The sequence below is a fragment of the Pongo pygmaeus genome, chromosome 10 (assembly GCF_028885625.2).
Source record: "Pongo pygmaeus isolate AG05252 chromosome 10, NHGRI_mPonPyg2-v2.0_pri, whole genome shotgun sequence".
NCBI classification, from domain to species: domain Eukaryota; kingdom Metazoa; phylum Chordata; class Mammalia; order Primates; family Hominidae; genus Pongo; species Pongo pygmaeus.
The window spans coordinates 8,915,566-8,925,104 of NC_072383.2; positions in this window are offsets into that span (position 1 = coordinate 8,915,566).

Sequence of the window (9,539 nt, forward strand, 5' to 3'; positions counted from 1 at the left end):
TTTGTGGGTCAGAGTACCAGAGAAAAGAGAGATGTGCAAAGAGTGAGCTCTAGATAACTACAGAGGAATCCTCTCAAGCCTTTGGTTGAGTTCTGAGCTGAACCACTTCAAAGGAGTAGGCAGAACAACTCCTAGATCTCACACAGGGCTAGGAATAGTGTTTTCACCTGCCAGAGTGGAAAGATGTTCTTAATATATGGGATTTTCAGTAAAGTTCTGAGAAGACTTTTGACTCAGTAGCGCGTTCAAATTAGTTCTAGACTTACATAAAGCCCTGATAAAGCTTTAATATGATGGGAAGCAATTCCCCATGGATTGCTCACATTTTTGCATGTCTTGCAAGCAGAGGCACTAACTGACCTTTTGTTCCAGACTGTCTTTTCAAGGATATCTGAACAGTGAACAGCCTTAGAATACAGAAATAGTGTCTCCTTCTGGGGCCAAGGGCAGATTTGTTTATTGTCCAGTATAATAAAGGTCATGTATCCTTTTGGGACAAAATATAGTACTGCTTGTAGCACATTATAAAAATTCAGATTCCCTAAGCTCAAGGGAGATTCCCTAAGGTCTCCTTTCATTTGACCCACTCAATGTTTTCTGGTAGTTAGGTTATTTGAGGGGACGAGGTGTAGGAGATGGCAAAGAAGAGGAGAAAAATAAAATTTCTACCCTGATTATCAAAGATACCAAGAGTGTCATCTCCTTTAATCCCTGTACCAACTCAGCAAGTTAGGTTTCATTATTATTTCCATTTTACATAAGGAAACTGAGGTTCACAGACATTAAACTGCTCAAGCTGTGATGTAGACCCACTGGTTGCACAGCATCCATCTGGCCTTTTCCATATTGCTGCTTTGAGACTTGGGAGGCAAGAAAAACCAGTGCAAACAGGAATCTCATGTTGCTTGATACACTGTAAATAGTAATGTCCTTTGCCTTTGAGCCAGGAGTTTTGTGTCTTTAGCTAATATTTGTGAAACTTGGCAGGTTAATGTGTTTGCTCAGAAGTAGCATAAAATCTCTGATTCTTCACAGTTCTAGATAAAAAGCAGGCCTCAAAAGGATCAAACCGATAACAGGTAACTGTGTTCCATAAAAAAGATGGCAATTTTTATTTATTTATTTATTTATTTTTAGAGATGGAATTTTACTCTTGTTGCCCAGACTGGAGTGCAATGGTGCAATCTCAGCTCACTGCAACCTCCGTCTCCCAGGTTCAAGTGATTCTCCTGCCTCAGCCTCCTGAGTAGCTGGGGTTACAGGCACCTACCACCATGCTCGGCTAATTTTCGTATTTTTTTTTTTTTAGCAGAGACAGAGTTTCTCCATGTTAGCCAGGCTGGTCTTGAACTCCTGACCTCAGGTGATCTGTCTGCCTCGGCCTCCCATATTGGGATTACAGGTGTGAGCTACCGCCCGCGGCAGCAATTTTTAAAAGAACACAACAATATCTGGCACTCTGTAGCATACAATTCACAATGTCTGGCATCCAGGTAAAAATTGCCACACAAGCCAGGTGTGGTGGCTCTCGTCTGTAATCCCAGTGCATTGAGTGTCCAAAGTGGGAGGATCACATGAGGCCAAGAGTTTGAGACCAACCTGGATAACATAGGAAGACCCCATCTCTACAAAAAATTTAAAAATTGGCCAGGCCTGGTGGTACACACCTGTAGTCCCAGCTACACAGGAGACTGAGGTGGGAGAATTGTTTGAGGCCAGGAGGTGAAGGTTATAGTGAGCTGTGATCCTGCCACTGCACTCCAGCCTATGCAACAGAGTGAGACCCTGTCTCTTGCCAGCTTGCTAAGAAGGAGGTAAATGTGATCCATAACAAGGAAAAAAAAATTAATAGAAAGAGACCCAGAAATCACAAAGCTGATAGAATTATCAGCAAGGATGATAAATCAGGTATTATAAATACACTCCATATGTTCAGAGAATAGAGGAAAATTGAACATGGTGAAGAGAAAAATGGAAGATATTCAAATAATATCTTCTAGAAATGAGAAGTGTAATAAATGATAAGATGAATATATGATGGATGGGATCAACAATGATTAGAAACTGCCGAAGGAAAGATTAGCTGACTTGAAAACGTATTATCAGAAAATATCCAAAATAAATACATGGAGGCCAGGAGTGGTGGCTCACACCTGTAATCCCAGAACTTTGGGAGGCTGAGGTGAATGGATCATTTGAGCCCAGGAGTTCAAGATCAGCCTGGGCAACATGGCAAAATCCCATCTCTACCAAAAAAATACAAAAATTATCTGGGCTTGGTGGTGAACACCTGTAGTCCCAGCTACTCAGGGGGCTGAGGTGGGAGGATAGCTTGAGCCCAGGAGGTGGAGGTTGCAGTGAGCTGAAATCACACCACTGCACTCCAGCCTGGGTGACAGAGCCAGAACCTGTTTCCCCCACAAAAAAAAAGAAAAAAAAAAAAAGTAAAGGAAACAAACAAAATAAACACAAAGGGAAAAAAGAAGATACCTCCCCCAACCCTGAAAACATCAGAGCTTCAGTGACCTGTGGTACTATGTCAGTCAATCTAACATGTATAATTAGGGTTTGAGAAAGAGGACAAATTTGGCCCAAATTTTTCCAAATGAGATAAAAACTAAAAACTCATAGATCAAAGATGCTCAATAGATTTTAGGCAGAAGAAACATGAAGAATTATTTATACCAAGCTACATTATTAAGCTGCTGAAAGTCAATGATAAAGAGAACATGTTAAAAGCAGCCAGAGAAAAAATACACAATGGCATAGTTTCTTTGCATCAGAAACTATGCAAGCTGGAAAAAGTTAAATATATTTAAAACACTGGGGTGAGTATGGAAAACCCTGTCAACCTAGAGTTCTATGCATTCAAAAATACCTTTCAGAAATGAAGGCAAACTCAATTTTTTTCACATGAACACATGCTGAGAGAATTCATTGCAAACAGACCACTAAAAGATATAGTAAAGGAATTTCTTCTGCATGAAGGAAAATAACACCAAGGGAAAAGTTAGGTTTATACAAGGTAATGTAGAACATTTAGAAATGTTGAACCAGCCTTGCATCCCAGGGATGAAGCCCACTTGATCATGGTGGATAAGCTTTTTGATGTGCTGCTGGATTCAGTTTGCCAGTATTTTATTGAGGATTTTCGCATCGATGTTCATCAAGGATATTGGTCTAAAATTCTCTTTTTTGGTTGTGTCTCTGCCAGGCTTTGGTATCAGGATGATGCTGGCCTCATAAAATGAGTTAGGGAGGATTCCCTCTTTTTCTTTTGATTGGAATAGTTTCAGAAGGGATGGTACCAGCTCCTCCTTGTACCTCTGGTAGAATTCGGCTGTGAATCCATCTGGTCCTGGACTCTTTTTGGTTGGTCAGCTATTGATTATTGCCTCAATTTCAGAGCCTGTTATTGGTCTATTCAGAGATTCAACTTCTTCCTGGTTTAGTCTTGGGAGGATGTATGTGTCAAGGAATTTATCCATTTCTTCTAGATTTTCTAGTTTATTTGCATAGAGGTTTTTATAGTATTGTCTGATGGTAGTTTGTATATCTGTGGGATCGGTGGTGATATCTCTTTTATCATTTTTTATTGTATCTATTTGATTCTTCTTTCGTTTCTTCTTTGTTAGTCTTGCTAGCAGTCTTATCAATTTTGTTGATCTTTTCAAAAAAACAGCTCCTGGATTCATTAATTTTTTGAAGGGTTTTTTGTGTCTCTATTTCCTTCAGTTTCTGCTCTGATCTTAGTTATTTCTTGCCTTCTGCTAGCTTTTGAATGTGTTTGCTCTTGCTCTTCTAGTTCTTTTAATTGTGATGTTAGGGTGTCAATTTTAGATCTTTCCTGCTTTCTCTTGTGGGCATTTAGTGCTGTAAATTTCCCCCTACACACTGCTTTGAATGTGTCCCAGAGATTCTGGTATGTTGTGTCTTTGTTCTCATTGGTTTCAAAGAACATCTTTATTTCTGCCTTCATTTCATTATTTACCCAGTAGTCATTCAGGAGCAGGTTGTTCAGTTTCCATGTAGTTGAGCAGTTTTGAGTGAGTTTCTTAATCCTGAGTTCTAGTTTGATTGCACTGTGGTCTGAGAGACAGTTTGTTATAATTTCTGTTCTTTTACATTTGCTGAGGAGTGCTTTACTTCCAACTATGTGGTCAGTTTTGGAGTAGGTGTGGTGTGGTGCTGAATAGAATGTTTATTCTGTTGATTTGGGGTGGAGAGTTCTGTAGATGTCTATTAGGTCTGCTTGGTGCAGAGCTGAGTTCAATTCGTGGGTATCCTTGTTAACTTTGTGTCTCATTGATCTGTCTAATGTTGACAGTGGGGTGTTAAAGTCTCCCATTATTATTGTGTGGGAGTCTAAGTCTCTTTGTAGGTCACTCAGGACTTGCTTTATGAATCTGGGTGCTCCTGTATTGGGTGCATATATATTTAGGATAGTTAGCTCTTCTTGTTGAATTGATCCCTTTACCATTATTTAATGAGCTTCTTTGTCTCTTTTGATCTTTGTTGGTTTAAAGTCTGTTTTATCAGAGACTAGGATTGCAACCCCTGCCTTTTTTTGTTTTCCATTTGCTTGGTAGATCTTCCTCCATCCCTTTATTTTGAGCCTACGTGTGTCTCTGCATGTGAGATGGGTTTCCTGAATACAGCACACCGATGGGTCTTGACTCTTTATCCACTTTGCCACAGGGACACAGGTCCCTGGGATGCAAGGCTGGTTCAACATACACAAATCAATAAATGTAATCCAGCATATAAACAGAACCAAAGACAAAAACCACATGATTATCTCAATAGATGCAGAAAAGGCCTTTGAAAAAATTCAACAACCCTTCATGCTAAAAACTCTCAATAAATTAGGTATTGATGGGACGTATCTCAAAATAATAAGAGCTATCTATGACAAACCCACAGCCAGTATCATACTGAATGGGCAAAAACTGGAAGCATTCCCTTTGAAAACGGGCACAAGACAGGGATGCCCTCTCTCACCACTCCTATTCAACATAGTGTTGGAAGTTCTGGCCAGGGCAATCAGGCAGGAGAAGGAAATAAAGGGTATTCAATTAGGAAAAGAGGAAGTCAAATTGTCCCTGTTTGCAGATGACATGATTTTATATCTAGAAAACCCCATTGTCTCAGCCCAAAATCTCCTCAAGCTGATAAGCAACTTCAGCAAAGTCTCAGGATACAAAATCAATGTACAAAAATCACAAGCATTCTTATACACCAATAACAGACAAACAGAGAGCCAAATCATGAGTGAACTCCCATTCACAATTGCTTCAAAGAGAATAAAATACCTAGGAATCCAACTTAACAAGGGGTGTGAAGGACCTCTTCAAGGAGAACTACAAACCACTGCTCAAGGAAATAAAAGAGGATACAAATAAATGGAAGAACATTCCATGCTCATGGGTAGGAAGAATCAATATCGTGAAAATGGCCATACTGCCCAAGATAATTTATAGATTCAATGCCATCCCATCAAGCTACCAATGACTTTCTTCACGGAATCGGAAAAAACTACTTTAAAGTTCATATGGAACCAAAAAAGAGCCCGCATCACCAAGTCAATCCTAAACCAAAAGAACAAAGCTGGAGACATCACGCTACCTGACTTCAAACTATACTACAAGGCTACAGTAACCAAAGCAGCGTGGTACTGGTACCAAAACAGAGATATAGACCAATGGAACAGAACAGAGCCCTCAGAAATAATGCCACATATCTACAACTGTCTGATCTTTGACAAACCTGACAAAAACAAGCAATGGGGAAAGGATTCCCTATTTAATAAATGGTGCTGGGAAAACTGGCTAGCCATATGTAGAAAGCTGAAACTGGATCCCTTCCGTACACCTTATACAAAAATTAATTCAAGATGGATTAAAGACTTAAATGTTAGACCTAAAACCATAAAAACCCTAGAAGAAAACCTAGGCAATACCATTCAGAACATAGGCATGGGCAAGGACTTCATGGCTAAAACACTAAAAGCAACAGCAACAAAAGCCAAAATTGACAACTGGGATCTAATTAAACTAAAGAGCCTCTGCACAGCAAAAGAAACTATCATCAGAGTGAACAGGCAACCTACAGAATGGTAGAAAATTTTTCCAACCTACTCATCTGACAAAGGGCCAATATCCAGAATCTACAATGAACTCAAACAAATTTACAAGAAAAAAACAAACAACCTCATCAAAAAGTGGGCTTTTTGAACAGACACTTCTCAAAAGAAGACATTTATGCAGCCAAAAAACACATGAAAAAATGCTCATCATCACTGGCCATCAGAGAAATGCAAATCAAAACCACAATGAGATACTATCTCACACCAGTTAGAATGGCGATCATTAAAAAGTAAGGAAACAACAGGTGCTGGAGAGGATGTGGAGAAATAGGAATACTTTTACACTGTTGGTGGGACTGTAAACTAGTTCAACCATTGTGGAAGTCAGTGTGGTGATTCCTCAGGGATCTAGAACTAGAAATACCATTTGACCCAGCCATCCCATTACTGGGTATATACCCAAAGGATTATAAATCGTGCTGCTATGAAGACACATGCGCACATATGTTTATTGCGGCACTATTCACAATAGCAAAGACTTGGAACCAACCTACATGTCCAATGATAGACTGGATTAAGAAAATGTGGCACATATACACCATGGAATACTATGTAGCCATAAAAAATGATGAGTTCATGTCCTTTGTAGGGACATGGATGAAACTGGAAACCATCATTCTCAGCAAACTATCGCAAGGACAAAAAACCAAACACTGCATGTTCTCACTCATAGGTGGGAATTGAACAATGAGAACACATGGACACAGGAAGGGGAACATCACACACCGGGGCCTGTTGTAGGGTGGGGGGAGGGGGGAGGGATAGCATTAGGAGATATACCTAATGCTAAATGATGAGTTAATGGGTGTAGCACACCAACATGGCACATGTATACATATGTAACAAACCTGCAAGTTGTGCACATGTACCCTAAAACTTATAGTATAATAATAATAAAATAAAATTTTAAAAAAAGAAATGTTAAATATGTATGTAAGTGTAAAAGACACCTGTTCAAAATTTTAAAGATATCTCTAAAAAATTAATAACCAGGCTGGGCCAGGGGGCTGACACCTGTAATCCCAGCACTTTGGGAAGCTGAGGCAGGAGGATCCCTTGAGCCCAGGAGTTTGAGACCAGCCGTGGCAACATAGTGAGACTCCGTCTCTACAAAAAATTAAAAAATTAGCCAGGCGTGGTGGTGCATGCTTGCAGTCTCAGCTACTTGAAGGCTGAAATGGGAGATTTCTTGAGCCTAGGTGTTCAAGGCTCAATATATGGAACAATGGTTCCATGTATTTTCTGCACTCCAGCCTGGCCAACAGAGCTGGACCTTGTCTCATAAAAAGAAAAGAAGAAAAATAATAATTTATTTTGGAATTTATAACAATAGAAGTAAAATGTATGAAAACGGCCAGGGAAGGGGAGATGGGTATACTATTGTAAAGTTCACTTCATATACATGAAGTAGTATAGTATTATTTGAGAGCAGAATGTGATTAAAGATGTGCAATGGAGAACCTAGAGCAATCATAACAGAAAGAAAGAAAAGAAGGAAGGAAGGGGGAAAAGAAAGAAAGAAAAATTAAGGAAAGGGAAGGAAGGAGGAGGGAGGGAATAAATCAGGAAAGGGAAAGATAAATAATAAGCAATAATAAAGGTAAAGTAGAATCATGAAAGACATTCAGTTTAAAAAAGAAAGTGAACAGAAAATAAATAGAACATACAGAAGATAAATGCAAGGTAGTAGATATAAACTCAAGTAAAATGATAATCACATTATGTAAATGGCCAAAATTCTCCAATTAAAACGGGTTGTCAGATTAGATTTTTAAAAAAGGTCCAAGTGTATGCTATCTAAAACAAAAAAAAAACACACACACACACTGAAATAATAGAAAAATCTATACCATGCAAAGAGAGTTGGAGTGCCTATCTTAATCAGACAAAGTAGATTTCAGAACAAGAAATATTACTAAGCCTTGTTCTAAAATAGAGTGACAATTTTATAAGGGATAAGGGGTGATAATTTTATAAGGATAAAAGGGTCAGATAATTAGGAGAACATGTGTTTGCACCTAATAACATAGCTTCAAAATACATAAAGCAAAATCTAAGAGAACTTGAGAGAAAAAGACAGATCCATAATTATAGTTGGAGGTTTTAACACCCCCACCCCACGTAATTAACAGAAAATCTGTGGTGATATAGGAGCCTTGAACAGCATATCAGTTAAACTGTTTAATTGACATTAATATAACATTTAATCCAACAAATGAATAATGTACATTCTTTTCCAGTGCACACAGACTTTTACCAAGAAAGCATATATTCTGGCCATAAAACGAGTTTTAATACATTTAAAAGGATTGAAATCATGCAAAGTATATTTGACCAAATCAGAATTAAACTAGACATCATTAATAAAACAATACCTGGAAAATCCCCAAATATTTGAAAATTAACAGTTTTTCTATAACCCATGGGTCAAAGAGGAAATAATTAAATTACCAAATATTTTGAATTGAACAAAAATGAAAACATTATCAACATCAAGGGATGCAGCTAAAGCAGTGCTTACAGGGAAATTCATAGCATTAAAATTTTAGCATTATGCTAAAATTTATAGCATTATTATTTTTTATTTCCACAGAGTGAAGTTTATCCTCAACAAAGCTCTCCTCTCCCATCTCCAGCCTCGGACAGGGTAGGACAGGCATGGGCTAAGATGTGGCTCCAGTGGCTGAGGGGCCTCTGAGAAACAAGTAAGGGCCCTGGGCTTCCAGGCAAAACCGTGTCTGGCTCCTCCAGCCAGGCTGAGTCCACTGTGCCTCCCTGCCCAGGCCTTGGGAAAGAGGAGGGTGCGCTGGCTTCTGGCTAGTTCCAAAGTGGAGTGTGAAAATAGTGAGATGTTTACATGCAGTGTCCAGTCCAGTGTGGTACTCACACCTCTTTCTGGAAGTTGCCATTGGGTGGTTCTGTGGGCTCCCAGGCTGTTGCTCAGTGCAGTCAGCCATTCTTGGGGGTTCTGGGGGAAGAGCCCGGTGTCATGGATTTGAAGGCATTCCAGCTCTGAGGTCACAGGCTTCTCCTTGGCAGTGGGCTGGCTACCGTAGCAGGTGAAAGTGTAGAACTTCTGGTTGAGCTCTCTTATTTTAGTTAAAAAAAAGTCTCAAATCAATGATCGATGCTTTCACATTGAGGAATGAGAGGAAGAGGAGGAAATTACACTTAAAGTAAGCAAAAGGAAGAATCTAATAAAGAGGCACAAGACATCAATGGAATAGAAAATAGAAAAACAACAGAGAAAATGAAGCCAAAATCTAGTTTTTTAAAGTGATCAATAAAATTGATAAAATGTTGACAAAATGACTAGAGGAAAGGCACACATTTCCAATATTAGGAATCAGGGAGGTAAAATCACTATAGATTCTAAGCCATGAAAAGGATACTA